This window comes from Ipomoea triloba, chromosome 4, assembly GCF_003576645.1.
Source record: "Ipomoea triloba cultivar NCNSP0323 chromosome 4, ASM357664v1".
NCBI lineage: Eukaryota > Viridiplantae > Streptophyta > Magnoliopsida > Solanales > Convolvulaceae > Ipomoea > Ipomoea triloba.
In genome coordinates this window covers 23382925-23392327 of record NC_044919.1, presented here as the reverse complement: position 1 = coordinate 23392327, position 9403 = coordinate 23382925, and positions in this window count along the sequence as shown.

Here is a 9403-nt window from a genome sequence, read left to right as displayed (position 1 = left end):
TAGTGCATGAAAAATATTGTTATTGTGGTGATGTTGTAGGGGACTTTGACTCCAAGGAAAGATCTAGCACTTCTTCGGTTTTAAAATCTTCCATCGAGGTAAGGAATTCCCTTAAGTTGGAATTAGTCACTTGAATTTGGATAATTGATTTTTGGTTGAAATATGGTGTTTTTGAGCTTTGGAAATATTTTTTTATACATGTTCATAGCTTGGATATGCATGTATATGTTATATTTATGTCCATATAGGCTTATACTTGTGAAAATAGTGAAAGGAAATCAGGGTAGATTCTGGCAGTAACTTCCGAGATTTATTGGGAAAAATTGGTAAGGTATTTTGATCCTATTGTTTTTAGACATGTAGTTCTATAAGTGTAGAACCCGCATATAAAATTTCATAATGATCGGAGTAGTATAAGTATGGTTTTCGAATTTTTCTCCAAAACTGGTCCAGAGAGAGAAAAATTCCGGACAGCACACTGCCAAGGGCAAAGATGGAATTTTCTGTGTTTATTCGCGGACCAAAATGACCAAAACTTTTTATGGACATCAAGTACTATAAGTTGGGATTCTACCATAAAAATTTCAAGTGAAAAAGAGTTCGGGAACTATTTTTACCGGCTCAATCCTTCGGACTGCGCCAAGCTGAATTTTCTGAATTATGCTTAGTATGATTATGGATGTGTTAATGATAATTGTGAGGTAGTTAGTGAGTTAATGCTGATAAAGTTAGGTAAAGATATTATTATGATGTGTATTGAGGAAATTGTCATATGGAAATGTTGAGATAAAGGTTGTATATGGTGAATCTTGAGAAAGTAGTTGTTGGATGTTTTTGGGTTATGGTTAGGCAATGACCTTACCTATTAGAATTTATATATATTTGGATGTACGATATCCTCAAGTTATGATCTAATGGTGTTGATCATAGTGGAAGTTGTTGAGGACGATAGTTAAGGATGTTGGTTGATTTTAAGTGTGAGATGGACATATGAAGTGTATCCAAAAATGTTTATGAAAACTTACGTTGAAAAACGTATGCTATTTTGATATAAAGGTTGTCAAAACCTTATTGTTTGAGAAAATGATGTTTGAAAATCCTTCGGGGGCTAAAGAGGTAGCCGATTTCAAATATTGGACTCATTGGTGAAATATGTCCAAAAGAAATGATTTGAGTAAGAAAAATTGAAGGAAGAATCATGTTTTCAAAACCGTAGTTTCTAAAGTAAGTGAGGAGGACCTTGATTGACCTACGGGTGGCTTTAAGTGCCCTTGCCCAGTGGTCGTTATATTGTTAGAGCGAAGTCTATTCGCCGTTATGTCGTCATGTTGGAATAAGGAGAGGTGCCCACGGGAAGGCTTGAGTGCCACAGCCCGGGGTTGGGATAAGGGAGGAACCTACGGGAGGGCTGGAGTGCCATGGCCCGAGGTTGTAGGCCTCACTCTTACTATATGAAACTAAGGAAGTTTTAAAAATGAGTAAAGAGTTACTCTGTAACGTCTTTGAGAAAGAAATGATTTTGTCTTACGAGACGAGTGGATTTTGATTCACTGAACGATATACTATTTTCCAAATGATTATGTTTTCAAACCTTTGTCTACTTTTGAGTGACATCGGATTTCCTTACTTAGCCGTCGCGCTAACTGCACTTCAATGTGTTTCTTATCAGTTGCAGATTAGTGTGGGCCCCTGTAGCCGATGAACTCGGAATAGAAGGGAAGTACATGTTGAGGTCTACTCTTTGATGTAGACAGGGATTGTTATTAATGTTGTAAGTTTAGCCTGTGCACTTAGAGTGGAGTTTGTCAAAGAGGTGATAGAATTCACTCTAGGTGTGGCGGTAGCACCCGGTTTTCTGTTGATATGATGTAAGCTTCCGCAGCGTTTTATTACGGATTTTGTAATAAATGTAAGAGTTGAAAATTGGGGTGTTACAGTAAGCCATTATGAAAAGATTGAAGAGAGAAGGAAGAATTAACAAAAGACAAGAAGAAAATCATTAAATCTATACATGTTTAATGCTTGTTAGATATAGGGTAGCTTAGTTCATTTCTATGTTTTAAAATTTTTTCAGATTTTCATTTCATCAATTTTCTAATATTCATTTTCTATTTCCTCAATTTTTCTTTTATCCAAATTTCTAATTTCATTTTTCAAAAACATTACTTAAGAAATTTACATTTAAAAAATCATTCATTTGTACGGTTGAATTACAAAACTACCTCCCAAATTGACACACAAAAAAAAAAAAAAAGTCCATCCATGTAGCATAAGTAATAAATATTATTCAAGTGTGAGTTTTTCTTTTCTTTTTTTTTTGGTCCATACACTAAAGAAGAAAGTAAAAATAAAAAAATAAAAATAAAAAAAGAAAGAATTTTAGTGTGAGTTTCACACACCAGCTGCGCGTGTACTGCTCGCACGTGCTGAGTCTACTAGGTTGTTGAAAGGTTTTGGTTTCTCTTTTTTTGGTATAATATTTATTTATAACATTTTAAAATTTTACTTTAAATTTAAATTAAAACCACATAACATATATAAATTTGTGAGCTCAAATTCCAACATCCACCCCCCAAATCCACTAATAACCTCCTCCCTAGGGGAATATATACATTTTAAATATTTTTTCATCGAATAATCCGCCCCTCCTACATTAATATAGCTTATATCGAAACTCATCACACCATTGTTGTTAGACAATAGCTTTTCACCTCTTTCCCCTATTGTTGATTAGGATTTAATAACCTAGAAAAATTATAGATTTGAGAGGTCAAAAGTAAAAAATTCACGCGATCCCTAAACTACCTATAGTCTTCTCTATTAATGCATGCATCCCTAATCTGACATCGTAGCAATCATCGATCTTGAGAGACATGTAATACAACCATGGGGTGAGGAACACATCTCAAGAAGAGTAAGGAGGATAAGACAGTGGGTAAGCTAGTACGAAAGGATTTTCGAGAGAAGGAAGAACCAACAAAAGACAAGAAGAAAATCATTAAATCTATACTTGTTTAATGTTTGTTAGATATAGGGTAGCTTAGTTCATTTCTATGTTTTAAAATTTTTTCAGATTTTCATTTCATCAATTTTCTAATATTCATTTTCTATTTCCTCAATTTTTCTTTTATCCAAATTTCTAATTTCATTTTTCAAAAACATTACTTAAGAAATGTGCATTTAAAAAATCATTGATTTGTACGGTCGAATTACTAAACAACCTCCCAAATTGACAAAAAAAAAAAAAAAAAACCTCCATCCAAGTCGCATAAGTAATAAATAATATTCAAGTTTGAGTTTCTCTTTTCTTTTTTTGGGCCATACACCGAAGAAGAAATTAAAAAAAAAAAGAAAAAAAAAGAAAGAATTTTAGTGTGAGTTTCACACACCAGCTGCGCGTGTACTGCACGCACGTGCCGGGTCTACTAGGTTGTTGAAAGGGTTTTGGTTTCTCTTTTTTTGGTATAATATTTATTTTTAATATTTTAAAATTTTACTTTAAATTTAAATTAAAACCACATAACATATATAAATTTGTGAGCTCGAATTCCAACATCCACCCCCCAAATCCACTAATAACCTCCTCCCTAGGGGAATATATACATTTTAAATATTTTTTCATCGAATAATCCGCCCCTCCTACATTAATATAGCTTATATCGAAACTCATCACACCATTGTTGTTAGACAATAGCTTTTCACCTCTTTCCCCTATTGTTGATTAGGATTTAATAACCTAGAAAAATTATAGATTTGAGAGGTCAAAAGTAAAAAATTCACGCGATCCCTAAACTACCTATAGTCTTCTCTATTAATGCATGCATCCCTAATCTGACATCGTAGCAATCATCGATCTTGAGAGACATGTAATACAACCATGGGGTGAGGAACACATCTCAAGAAGAGTAAGGAGGATAAGACAGTGGGTAAGCTAGTACGAAAGGATTTTCGAGAGAAGGAAGAACCAACAAAAGACAAGAAGAAAATCATTAAATCTATACTTGTTTAATGTTTGTTAGATATAGGGTAGCTTAGTTCATTTCTATGTTTTAAAATTTTTTCAGATTTTCATTTCATCAATTTTCTAATATTCATTTTCTATTTCCTCAATTTTTCTTTTATCCAAATTTCTAATTTCATTTTTCAAAAACATTACTTAAGAAATGTGCATTTAAAAAATCATTGATTTGTACGGTCGAATTACTAAACAACCTCCCAAATTGACACACAAAAAAAAAAAAAACCTCCATCCAAGTCGCATAAGTAATAAATAATATTCAAGTTTGAGTTTCTCTTTTCTTTTTTTGGGCCATACACCGAAGAAGAAATTAAAAAAAAAAAGAAAAAAAAAGAAAGAATTTTAGTGTGAGTTTCACACACCGGCTGCCCGTGTACTGCACGCACGTGCCGGGTCTACTAGGTTGTTGAAAGGTTTTAGTTTCTCTTTTTTTGGTATAATATTTATTTTTCATATTTTAAAATTTTACTTTAAATTTAAATTAAAACCACATAACATATATAAATTTGTGAGCTCGAATTCCAACATCCACCCCCCAAATCTACTAATAACCTCCTCCCTAGGGGAATATATACATTTTAAATATTTTTTCATCGAATAATCCGCCCCTCCTACATTAATATAGCTTATATCGAAACTCATCACACCATTGTTGTTAGACAATTGCTTTTCACCTCGTTCCCATATTGTTTATTAGGATTTAATAACCTAGAAAAACTATAGATTTGAGAGGCCAAAAGTAAAAATTCACGCGATCCCTAATCTACCTATAGTCTTCTCTATTCATGCATGCATCCCTAATCCGACATCGTAGCTATCATAGATCTTGAGAGACATATAATACAACCATGGGGTGAGAAACACATCTTAAGAAGAGTAAGGAGTATAACAGTGTGGGTAAGCCAGTATGAAAGGATTGATGAGAGAAGGAAGAACCAACAAAAGACAAGAAGAAAATCATTAAATCTATACATGTTTAATGTTTGTTAGATATAGGGTAGCTTAGTTAATTTCTATGTTTTAAAATATTTTAAGATTTTCATTTCATCAATTTTCTAATATTTATTCTCTATTTCCTCAATTTTTCTTTTATCTACATTTAAAAAATCATTGATTTGTACGGTCGAATTACAAAACTACCTCCCAAATTGACACACACAAATAAATAAAAAAAAAACCTCCATCCAAGTCGCATAAGTATTAAATATTATTCAAGTGTGAGTTTTTCTTTTCTTTTTTTGGGCCATACACCGAAGCAGAAAGTAAAAAATAAAAAAAAATAAAAAAAAAAGAAAGAAAGAATTTTAGTGTGAGTTTCACACACCAGCTGCGCGTGTACTGCACGCCGGGTCTACTAGGTTGTTGAAAGGTTTTTGGTTTCTCTTTTTTGGTATAGTATTTATATTTAATATTTTAAAATTTTACTTTAAATTTAAATTAAAACCACAGAACATATATAAATTTGTGAGCTCGAATTCCAACACCCACCCCCCAAATCCACTAATAACCTCCTCCCTGGAGGGATATATACATTTTAAATATTTTTCATCGAATCATCCGCCCCCTACTACATTACTATAGCTTATATCGAAACTCATCGCACCATTGTTGTTAGACAATTGCTTTTCACCTCTTTCCTCTATTGTTGATTAGGATTTAATAACCTAGAAAAATTATAGATTTGAGAGGCCAAAAGTAAAAATTCACACGATCCCTAATCTACCTATAGTCTTCTCTATTAATGCATGCATCCCTAATCTGACATCGTAGCTATCATAGATCTTGAGAGACATATAATACAACCATGGGGTGAGGAACACATCTCAAGAAGAGTAAGGAGAATAACACAGTGGGTAAGCCAGTACGAAATGACTGAAGAGAGAGGGAAGAACCAACAAAAGACAAGAAGAAAATCATTAAATCTATACATGTTTAATGTTTGTTAGATATAGGCTAGCTTAGTTCATTTCTATGTTTTAAAATTTTTTCATATTTTCATTTCATCAATTTTTTAATATTCATTGTCTATTTCCTCAAATTTTCTTTTATCCAAATTTCTAATTTCATTTTTCAAAAACATTACTTAAGAAATTTACATTTAAATAATCATCGATTTGTACGGTCGAATTACAAAACTATCTCCCATATTGAGACACACAAAAAACTAAAAAAAAAACCTCCATCCAAGTCGCATAAGTAATAAATATTATTCAAGTTTGAGTTTCTCTTTTCTTTTTTTGGGCCATACACCGAAGAAGAAAGTAAAAAAAAAAAAAAAAAAAAAAAAAAGAAAGAATTTTAGTGTGAGCTTCACACACCATATGCGCGTGTACTGCACGCACGTGCCGGGTCTACTAGGTTGTTGAAAGGTTTTTTGTTTCTCTTTTTTTGGTATAATATTTATTTTTAATATTTTTAAATTTTACTTTAAATTTAAATTAAAACCACAGAACATATATAAATTTCTGAGCTCGAATTCCAACATCCACCCCCCAAATCCACTAATAACCTCCTCCCTAGGGGGATATATATACATTTTAAATATTTTTCATCGAATCATCCGCCTCCTCCTACGTTACTATAGCTTATATAGAAACTCATCACACCATTGTTGTTAGATAATTGCTTTTCACCTCTTTCCTCTATTGTTGATTAGGATTTAATAACCTAAAAAAATTATAGATTTGAGAGGCCAAAAGTAAAAATTCACGCGATCCCTAATCTACCTATAGTCTTTTCTATTAATGCATCCATCCCTAATCCGACATCGTAGCTATCATAGATCTTGAGCGACATGTAATACAACCATTGGGTGAGGAACACATCTCAAGAAGAGTAAGGAGTATAACACAGTGGGTAAGCCAGTATGCAAGGATTGATGAGAGAAGGAAGAACCAACAAAAGACAAGAAGAAAATCATTAAATCTATACATGTTTAATGTTTGTTAGATATAGGGTAGCTTAGTTAATTTCTATGTTTTAATATTTTTTCAGATTTTCATTTCATCAATTTTCTAAAATTCATTCTCTATTTCCTCAATTTTTCTTTTATCCAAATTTCTAATTTCATTTTTCAAAAACATTACTTAAGAAATTTACATTTAAAAAATCATAGATTTGTATGGTCGAATTACAAAACTACCTCCCAAATTGACACACACAAATAAATAAAAAAAAAACCTCCATCCAAGTCGCATAAGTAATAAGTATTATTCAAGTGTGAGTTTTTCTTTTCTTTTTTTTGGCCATAAACCGAAGCAGAAAGTAAAAAATAAAAAAAATAAAAAAAAAGAACTTTAGTGTGAGCTTCACACACCAGATGCGCGTGTACTGCACGCACGTGCCGGGTCTACTAGGTTGTTGAATGGTTTTGGTTTCTCTTTTTTTGGTATAATATTTATTTTTAATATTTTAAAATTTTACTTTAAATATAAATTAAAACCACAGAACATATATAAATTTGTGAGCTCGAATTCCAACATCAACCTCCCAAATCCACTAATAACCTCCTCCCTCGGGGGATATATACATTTTAAATATTTTTCATCGAATCATCCGCCCTGTCCTACATTACTATAGCTTATATCAAAACTCATCACACCATTGTCGTTAGACAATTGCTTTTCACCTCTTTCCTCTATTGTTGATTAGGATTTAATAACCTAGAAAAACTACTGATTTGAGAGGCCAAAAGTAAAAATTCACGCGATCCCTAATCTACCTATAGTCTTCTCTATTAATGCATCCATCCCTAATCCGACATCGTAGCTATCATAGATCTTGAGCGACATGTAATACAACCATTGGGTGAGGAACACATCTCAAGAAGAGTAAGGAGTATAACACAGTGGATAAGCCAGTATGAAAGGATTGATGAGAGAAGGAAGAACCAACAAAAGACAAGAAGAAAATCATTAAATCTATACATGTTTAATGTTCGTTAGATATAGGGTCGCTTAGTTAATTTCTATGTTTTAATATTTTTTCAGATTTTCATTTCATCAATTTTCTAATATTCATTCTCTATTTCCTCAATTTTTCTTTTATCCAAATTTCTAATTTCATTTTTCAAAAACATTACTTAAGAAATTTACATTTATAAAATCATAGATTTGTACGGTCGAATTACAAAACTACCTCCCAAATTGACACACACAAATAAATAAAAAAAAAAACCTCCATCCAAGTCGCATAAGTAATAAATATTATTCAAGTGTGAGTTTTTCTTTTCTTTTTTTGGGCCATACACCGTCAAGTGTGAGTTTTTCTTTTCTTTTTTTGGGCCATACACCGAAGCAGAAAGTTTTTTCTTTTCTTTTTTTGGGCCATACACCGAAGCAGAAAGTATTTTCTTTTCTTTTTTTGGGCCATACACCGAAGCAGAAAGTATAAAAAGAAAAAAAAAAAAAAAAAGAACTTTAGTGTGAGCTTCACACACCAGATGCGCGTGTACTACACGCACGTGCCGGGTCTACTAGGTTGTTGAATGGTTTGGGTTTCTCTTTTTTTGGTATAATATTTATTTTTAATATTTTAAAATTTTACTTTAAATATAAATTAAAACCACAGAACATAGATCAATTTGTGAGCTCGAATTCCAACATCAACCTCCCAAATCCACTAATAACCTCCTCCCTCTGGGGATATATACATTTTAAATATTTTTCATCGAATCATCCGCCCTCTCCTACATTACTATAGCTTATATAGAAACTCATCACACCATTGTTGTTAGACAATTGCTTTTCACCTCTTTCCTCTATTGTTGATTAGGATTTAATAACCTAGAAAAACTACTGATTTGAGAGGCCAAAAGTAAAAATTCACGCGATCCCTAATCTACCTATAGTCTTCTCTATTAATGCATCCATCCCTAATCCGACATCGTAGCTATCATAGATCTTGAGCGACATGTAATACAACCATTGGGTGAGGAACACATCTCAAGAAGAGTAAGGAGTATAACACAGTGGATAAGCCGGTATGAAAGGATTGATGAGAGAAGGAAGAACCAACAAAAGACAAGAAGAAAATCATTAAATCTATACATGTTTAATGTTTGTTACATATAGGGTCGCTTAGTTAATTTCTATGTTTTAATATTTTTTCAGATTTTCATTTCATCAATTTTCTAATATTCATTCTCTATTTCCTCAATTTTTCTTTTATCCAAATTTCTAATTTCATTTTTCAAAAACATTACTTAAGAAATTTACATTTAAAAAATCATAGATTTGTACGGTCGAATTACAAAACTACCTCCCAAATTGACACGAACAAATAAATAAAAAAAAAAACCTCCATCCAAGTCGCATAAGTAATAAATATTATTCAAGTGTGAGTTTTTCTTTTCTTTTTTTGGGCCATACACCGAAGCAGAAAGTA